Source organism: Gnatocerus cornutus, unplaced genomic scaffold, assembly GCF_029298725.1.
Source record: "Gnatocerus cornutus isolate USDA-ARS CGAHR unplaced genomic scaffold, icGnaCorn1.1 ctg00000356.1, whole genome shotgun sequence".
NCBI lineage: Eukaryota > Metazoa > Arthropoda > Insecta > Coleoptera > Tenebrionidae > Gnatocerus > Gnatocerus cornutus.
Genome location: NW_028275674.1, coordinates 4,101 through 12,500, shown reverse-complemented (window position 1 = coordinate 12,500; position 8,400 = coordinate 4,101). Strand labels below are relative to the sequence as shown.

The window sequence follows — 8,400 nt, the reverse complement described above, 5'->3', positions numbered from 1 at the left end:
TCCCTAACACCACATTTCCCGGCGTCCGGTTTCGGCCGCGGGATTCGGTGCTGGGCTTCTCCCTGTTCGCTCGCCGCTACTGAGGGAATCCTAGTTAGTTTCTTTTCCTCCGCTTAGTAATATGCTTAAATTCAGCGGGTAGTCTCACCTGCTCTGAGGTCGCATATGAAAAATAAAAATTTTTCATTCGGTCATTTCGACGATCACGACACGTCTCCCATTCCTTGCTATACGTGTTCGTCATTTTTCTTTTTAAAAAATGGCTAAGTTTACAGAAACGCTTACGATCTGACGTCTGTCGCGATTTGCATTACACGTCTCGGACACGACGACCGTCTATAACGTTCTCAACCTTAAAACGCCATTTTTTTTTTTAAATGACGACATGTTGAAGAAATAGGACGTGCTACGCCGAAAGACCAGCCAACAACTACAACAAGTAGTAGTTGGTCGCTTTCGCGTCTTAAGATGTCGCGCAAATTTACTCGCTGCACGAGAAACGCACACAAACACACGATTCTACGACACACCACGCAAGAACATGTGCCGACGTAAACACTTTCGTATTTATGATTCGCAAGGTGGACGTCCGACGGACTTTGTAAAAAAAAAATACAAAGCATACCCGTCCCGTCCTTTTTGACGAAAAAACACGCTCGAGTAAACGTCTCGGCACACGTTCGAGGCGTGCGTCGTTATATCGTGACGTAAGTGACGATCACGTACATTAATGAGTACCTATTCGACGCGTCGCAACACATCCAACACGCTCCGACGTTTTCGTCCGAAAACGAAAACCGAGCAGTCTTTGAAATTGACACGACCCTCAGCCAGGAGTGGTCCGGGAACATTATATCCGAGGACCGCAATGTGCGTTCGAAATGTCGATGTTCATGTGTCCTGCAGTTCACAAGTTGACGCGCAATTAGCTGCGTTCTTCATCGACCCACGAGCCAAGTGATCCACCGTTCAGGGTAATCTTTTTAAAATTTAAACGCTCGTTCCACAAGAACCCCGATCATGCCGATCGTCCAGCTGTCTATACACGTCTTGCAAAAATTTTTGCGTACGTGCGTACATCCGAAACGAAAATGATCTTCGTGGTTCCGAAACGTGCCACGTCTAAAATTTCGGTGTTGTGGTATGGATATTTATGATTCTCGCTCTTAATTGTCTTTCGTCCGTACTTTCTCGTCTGAAAGGGAACGCGATCGTCGGTCTCAGTTTTACGCGTACGAAAAAATTAAAAAAAATATTAACCCAAACACAAATTTGTATCCGCGCACCGAAAAAGAAGCACTTTTCTTTTTCACGCGGTCTCCGCTTTTACACGCAAAGTACGAGCATGTATGTGTGAAGATGGGACATGTTCGATACGATTTTAATTAGGAATTTGCCAATTTCCTTTTTCTCAGCAATAATTTTAATAAATAATGCTGCTTTCTCTCATAAACTACATTTTCGGTAGTTTTCCTTTATTGTGTCTTTCATTTAGTGTGCGTGTGTCAAGCACTTTAAAAAGTGTGACGAAGAGACGGTTTTTGATCGATCGGAATCAACACATCATTACATCATCGTACTCGTTATGAAAAAGCGAATTAGTATCCGCCGTAAGCGAAAAGAGATTTTCGCGGGCGGTCTTTGTGTTCGTGTTTCAATTTTCTTTCTATATTTTTTCGTCGCCAAACCGAAGACAGATCGTGAATTTTGACGAAAAAATCTATAGACGTGCCAGACTGAGCGTCTAACATAAAATCCTCAAGTTTACCGTTCTATATCGTGACTTAATGACGATTGACGGTGTATATAATTTTGAAATGGTGCAGTCGTACGCTCCGTAAAGAGAATTTTACCGTTTCTAACGAAATCACTTTACCACATCTACCAAAAACATTAAAAAAGCAAGGTGTGATGTGTGTGTGTGATCGCTCGTTTAACGGCGCTTTCAAAAAACTCTTTGAAGCGTCTAACGACGAACATCATTCACGCGAATCGTAAAATCGGGAGCGTTTCTCGCCGGTCCCGTAGCCGGGCGTAAATCATTTAAAACCCACGGAGTCGTAACCTAATTCGACACCTGCGATTTTCTTCTTTCTCGACTACTCTGCTACATCCTCTCCGTGTGTCCGAAAAAAGAGGACTTCTAACGTCTTTCGACTTTCGCGGTGGAGTTCACAACTTTCCGCGATCCGGTCGAAAAACCGAAAGCGTCCCTCCTTTTTTCCATCATTGGAAAAGATCGAGAGATAGTACAAAAAAAATCAAAAAATCTAGGTACCCGAAGAAACAGCCGTATGCCCGAGCGAATTCGGTTTTTCTCGTTCAAAAAAGGTGAAAAACTCGATCGCAAGGACCGGCGCTGCGGGCCAGCGTAACGCTATTGTTTTTCCGAATATGTACGATTCGTAGTTCAAAACGTCGTACACACGGTGTTTCAAAAAGAAACAAGCAACGGCACGACAAAAGATCGTGCCGTCGACTCCATGTCATCGACGACGGTGTTGTAAAAACATAAAGTGTACATCGACACGATCAAATAAAAATGCATAATAATAAATTATACATATGTCAAAATTCGTGTGTACGAGGACACGTTAATGATCCTTCCGCAGGTTCACCTACGGAAACCTTGTTACGACTTTTACTTCCTCTAAATGATCAAGTTTGGTCATCTTCCCAGCGACATCGACGACGTCGAAACGCCATCGCGTACCGGTCCGAAGACCTCACTAAATCATTCAATCGGTAGTAGCGACGGGCGGTGTGTACAAAGGGCAGGGACGTAATCAACGCGAGCTTATGACTCACGCTTACTGGGAATTCCTCGTTCATGGGGAACAATTGCAAGCCCCAATCCCTAGCACGAAGGAGGTTCAGCGGGTTACCCGGACCGCTCGGTCAGGGAGGACACGCTGATTCCTTCAGTGTAGCGCGCGTGCGGCCCAGAACATCTAAGGGCATCACAGACCTGTTATTGCTCAATCTCGTGCGGCTAGAAGCCGCCTGTCCCTCTAAGAAGAATTGTTTGTACGCCGACAGTAAAAACCGCGCACGACCACCGGGCGAACCCAGGATCGACGGGCCTTTGGGATGTCGAAATACGCCTATTTAGCAGGCTAGAGTCTCGTTCGTTATCGGAATTAACCAGACAAATCGCTCCACCAACTAAGAACGGCCATGCACCACCACCCACCGAATCAAGAAAGAGCTCTCAATCTGTCAATCCTTCCGGTGTCCGGGCCTGGTGAGGTTTCCCGTGTTGAGTCAAATTAAGCCGCAGGCTCCACTCCTGGTGGTGCCCTTCCGTCAATTCCTTTAAGTTTCAGCTTTGCAACCATACTTCCCCCGGAACCCAAAAGCTTTGGTTTCCCGGAAGCTGCCCGCCGAGTCATCGGAAGAACGTCGGCGGATCGCTAGCTGGCATCGTTTATGGTTAGAACTAGGGCGGTATCTGATCGCCTTCGAACCTCTAACTTTCGTTCTTGATCAATGAAAGCGTTTTTGGCAAATGCTTTCGCTTCTGTCCGTCTTGCGACGATCCAAGAATTTCACCTCTAACGTCGCAATACGAATGCCCCCATCCGTTCCTATTAATCATTACCTCGGGGTTCCGAAAACCAACAAAATAGAACCGAGGTCCTATTCCATTATTCCATGCACACAGTATTCAGGCGAAGTTTTAGCCTGCTTTAAGCACTCTAATTTGTTCAAAGTAAACGTGCCGGCCCACCTCGACACTCAATGAAGAGCACCGCGGCGGGATTGAGTTGGGCCGCCCTCTCGAGCTAAGCCCACCGGCAGGACGTCCCGCGGCACGCCAGTTGACACCGCGAACGATGAACCGGCGGCGCGGGACACAGATTCGACTACGAGCTTTTTAACCGCAACAACTTTAATATACGCTATTGGAGCTGGAATTACCGCGGCTGCTGGCACCAGACTTGCCCTCCAATTGATCCTCGTTAAAGGGTTTAGAGTGTACTCATTCCGATTACGGGGCCTCGGATGAGTCCCGTATCGTTATTTTTCGTCACTACCTCCCCGTGCCGGGAGTGGGTAATTTGCGCGCCTGCTGCCTTCCTTGGATGTGGTAGCCGTTTCTCAGGCTCCCTCTCCGGAATCGAACCCTGATTCCCCGTTACCCGTTACAACCATGGTAGGCGCAGAACCTACCATCGACAGTTGATAAGGCAGACATTTGAAAGATGCGTCGCCGGTGCGAGACCGTGCGATCAGCGTAAAGTTATTCAGAGTCACCAAGTTGTACGATGACGGAGACCGCCACCGATTGGTTTTGATCTAATAAAAGCGCTCCTTCCGTTTCCGGTTGGAGCTCTGTTTGCATGTATTAGCTCTAGAATTACCACAGTTATCCAAGTAAATGTGGGTACGATCTAAGGAACCATAACTGATTTAATGAGCCTTTCGCGGTTTCACCTTAATTTGGCTTGTACTGAGACATGCATGGCTTAATCTTTGAGACAAGCATATGACTACTGGCAGGATCAACCAGGGAACTGCGTTCTTGTTTTAAAATAAGAGAGTTTTAGTCTTTCTTTCCTTCTAGTCATATAAGCTACAATAATCGTAGAATTTCGGAAAGACACCTGCTGCTCTTATAAAAAACTGAACACTTTCCTATTATTGTTTTGAAGAAAGTGTGCGTGTCTGCGAAACGAAAACCTCGTAAGAAGAGACGTAACGCCACGCGATCTTTCTGGATGGAAAATTTTTCGACATTTTTTTCACATCATCCTTGATTGAATCTCCTGCAACAATTTTATTCTTATTCATCCGTTCTAAGTTGTCGTCGTCGTCGAAATAAATAATTTGTACACACTTCGGGGTACACGTTTGTCAAAATTCATGAAATGCAACGTAACATTTTTACTTTAATAAATTTTTACAGTGCATTCAGATCGACTAAACGAACAACGACGGATGAATTGATTTATGGATTTTTATTTGTTGCGACTCATCGGAGGAGAGAGTGAAGAAAAAATAATCCAATATCATGGTTACGGAATAATTTTCTATGACTTTTTCATCCTTGTTTGAATCTTGCAACAATTAATTTTATTCATCCGTTCTAAGTTGTCGTCGTCGTCGAAATAAATAATTTGTACACATTTCGGTACACGTTTGTCAAAATTCATGAAATGCAAACGTAACATTTTACTTTAATAAATTTTTACAGTGCATTCAGATCGACTAAACGAACAACGACGGATGGATTACTTATTTTTGTTGCGACTCATCGGACGAAAAGTAGAAACATAATCCTCCATTGTAATATAGTTTTTACGGAAAATTTTTCTTTTATTTTATATCCTTGATTGAATGCTGCATTTTATCCGTCTTTTTTTCGTCAAAAACAGAGATCAATGCGATTCATCGGACGAAGAAATAATTTCCCAGTTCAAAATTTAGAGATTTTTGGGCACATCGACTTGAAATTTTATCGTAAAGAAAAAATATCGTCGTCGACAAGCAAAAGTTCAAACATTCTCCATACTCTTCGCTAGATTGAAAGCGACGGTTTATTGTGAGATTTCTCTTTAGAAATATTCACACGTTACGAGTTTATGAAATTTTATTTATTTCAAAATTCTCGCTCGGACTTTAGTGAGTTGACGCATTTGTTAATTTTTGGTCGTTCTGACACGAACACATAAAATCTTTGATTGCATTTGGACCGCTAACATAGAAACGCTCGCCGCATCCGCAATCTCGCTGTGCATGGTCAATGGCAAGATTTGTCATCCCTCAAACGATGGTGGGTCCACAGGGTACACATTCCGGCCATCGTCCCAACTACGGGTAAGTCGCGGTGTACGAGAGGTAACAAGATAATCGGACGCACATAAAATCACATTTCGATCGTACGCTTTTGTCCGCTGCTACATACCACCACTACTATCCCTATATATGCCAGCGCGGCAGCGTTCAGCTCTGAATCACTCGATGCGCGAAACGGTCGAAATCCCATAGCGCGCCGGCCGCTCGCTATGGGCGAGGGGTCGGGTAAATCGGTCTGATCGCTCGGTGCAAAAGTCCGTTTGGGTACTTAGAGACGGAATTTTAAAATTCTGATTTCGCAGATCAATTTCAAGGGTCATTAGGACTCGAATGCCGTTAACGGTGTTTTGAAAAAAATATTTTTTACGTTTTTACGGCATTTCGACCGAACACCTCAGTTCCGACTTCGGACTTAGAATAATTTTCATCAAAATTTCGAACGCCTCAGTTTCCAGAGGGTTTTAGATCCCGTTTAGTTAGGGGTTTGAAATTATCACAGCCACCCTTGTTTGGTGTTAGTTCGACCGTAACTTTTGTTCGTTTGCATTTAATTTCGATTTTTCTGGGACTTTTGGTCAATGTAAATTTATCAACCGCTACACTTCCGACTTCGGACTTAGACGAATGAGCGCCGAACGCTACAGTTTCGACTTCGGACTTAGAAAAATTTCGCTCGACCGCCACAGTTTCGAATTGGACTTAGAAAAATTTCGGTCGAACGCCTCAGTTTCGAATCGGACTTAGAAAAATTTTGGTCGACCGCTACAGTTTCGACTTCGGACTTAGAAAAATTTCGTTCGAACGCTACAGTTTCGACTTCGGACTTGGAAAAATTTCGCTCGACCGCCACAGTTCCAACATGAGACTTAGAAAAATTTTTATCAAAAATTCGAACACCTCAGTTTCGACTACGGACTTAGAAAAATTTCGCTCGACCGCCACAGTTCCTATTTCGGACTTAGAAAAATTTTCATCAAAATTTCGAACGCCTCAGTTTCCAGAGGGTTTTAGATCCCGTTTAATTAGAAGCTTGAAATTATAAAATCTACCTTCTATCGATGTTAGTTCGACCCAAACATTTGTTCGTTTGCATTTAATTTCGATTTTTCTCGTACTTTTGGTCAATGTAAATTTGTCAACCGCTACACTTCCGACTTCGGACTTAGACGAATGAGCGCCGAACGCTACAGTTTCGACTTCGGACTTAGAAAAATTTCGTTCGAACGCTACAGTTTCGACTTCGGACTTGGAAAAATTTCGCTCGACCGCCACAGTTCCAACATGAGACTTAGAAAAATTTTTATCAAAAATTCGAACACCTCAGTTTCGACTACGGACTTAGAAAAATTTCGCTCGACCGCCACAGTTCCTATTTCGGACTTAGAAAAATTTTCATCAAAATTTCGAACGCCTCAGTTTCCAGAGGGTTTTAGATCCCGTTTAATTAGGAGCTTGAAATTATAAAATCTACCTTCTATCGATGCTAGTTCGACCCAAACATTTGTTCGTTTGGATTTAATTTCGATTTTTCTCGGACTTTTGGTCAATGTAAATTTGTCAACCGCTACACTTCCGAGTTCGGACTTAGACGAATGAGCGCCGAACGCTACAGTTTCGACTTCGGACTTAGAAAAATTTTGTTCGAACGCTACAGTTTCGAATTGGACTTGGAAAAATTTCGGTCGAACGCCTCAGTTTCGAATCGGACTTAGAAAAATTTTGGTCGACCGCTACAGTTTCGACTTCGGACTTGGAAAAATTTCGATCGAACGCCACAGTTCCGACTTTTTTTCGAAACTGTAGCGTTCAGTCAAATTGCCGTAAAAACGTAAAAAACTTTTTTTACAAAACATGGTCGACAGCATTCGAGTCCTAATAATCCTTGAAATTGATCTGCGAAATCAGAATTTTAAAATTCCGTCTCTAAGTACCCAAACGGACTTTTGCACCGAGCGATCAGACCGTTTTACTCTACCCCTCGCCCATAGCGAGCGGCCGGCGCACTATGGGATTTCGATCGTTTCACGCATCGAGCGATTCAGAGCTGATCGCTGCCGCGGTGGCATATATAGGGAGTAGTGATGGTAAGTGGCAGCGATGACGGACAAGTACGCACGATGAATGGATTGACATGAAATCAAATGTGCGCGTCCGTACGATCTGTTACCTCTCGTACATCGCGACCCCGTTTAATGATATTATGCTAAATTAAAAATAAAAATACATCGATGAAATAAAAAGTGGTAAGTCTCTAGAAAGACAATATACCGCTGTGAATAAAAATTTCTCGATGAATAGCGAAATGTGAATTAGTCCGCCTGTAACGTGCATTTTGCGAACGAATTAGCTAATTCACCGCTAGTTAAAAAACGTGACCACCCAGTGCTCTTATCCAAAGTCGTCTGCAAATGAGATGAAATTAATAATCTTGACTCTAATGCAGACGACAAATTGAATTGAATAATTTACTTGAATAATGTGACGGATCTATAAAATAAAACACAAAGCCCGAAACACCAAGCAGTAAAAATCTCGATTATTGTTCCGCCCGTTGAAAAACAAAAGATCCGTCACATGGTAAGCAGAACTGGTGAAAATTGT

The 8,400-nt window shown here is 43.4% G+C and overlaps 3 non-coding genes across 3 annotated transcripts in view; all 3 read right to left on the bottom strand.

The window, feature by feature from the left end:
• Nucleotides 1–162, bottom strand: part of LOC148165362 (large subunit ribosomal RNA) — a 4,039-nt gene extending 3,877 nt beyond the window's left edge. The window contains exon 1 of the ribosomal RNA XR_015771542.1: nt 1–162. This exon is cut by the window's left edge and continues 3,877 nt beyond it. This is a non-coding gene — a ribosomal RNA (large subunit ribosomal RNA).
• Nucleotides 163–820: 658 nt separating this feature from the next.
• Nucleotides 821–977, bottom strand: LOC148165361 (5.8S ribosomal RNA). The gene has a single exon (XR_015771540.1). It is a non-coding gene; the product is annotated as a 5.8S ribosomal RNA (ribosomal RNA).
• A 1,618-nt stretch (nt 978–2,595) lies between these two features.
• Nucleotides 2,596–4,516, bottom strand: LOC148165360 (small subunit ribosomal RNA). Its single transcript, XR_015771541.1, has one exon. It is a non-coding gene; the product is annotated as a small subunit ribosomal RNA (ribosomal RNA).
• Nucleotides 4,517–8,400: the final 3,884 nt, after the last annotated feature.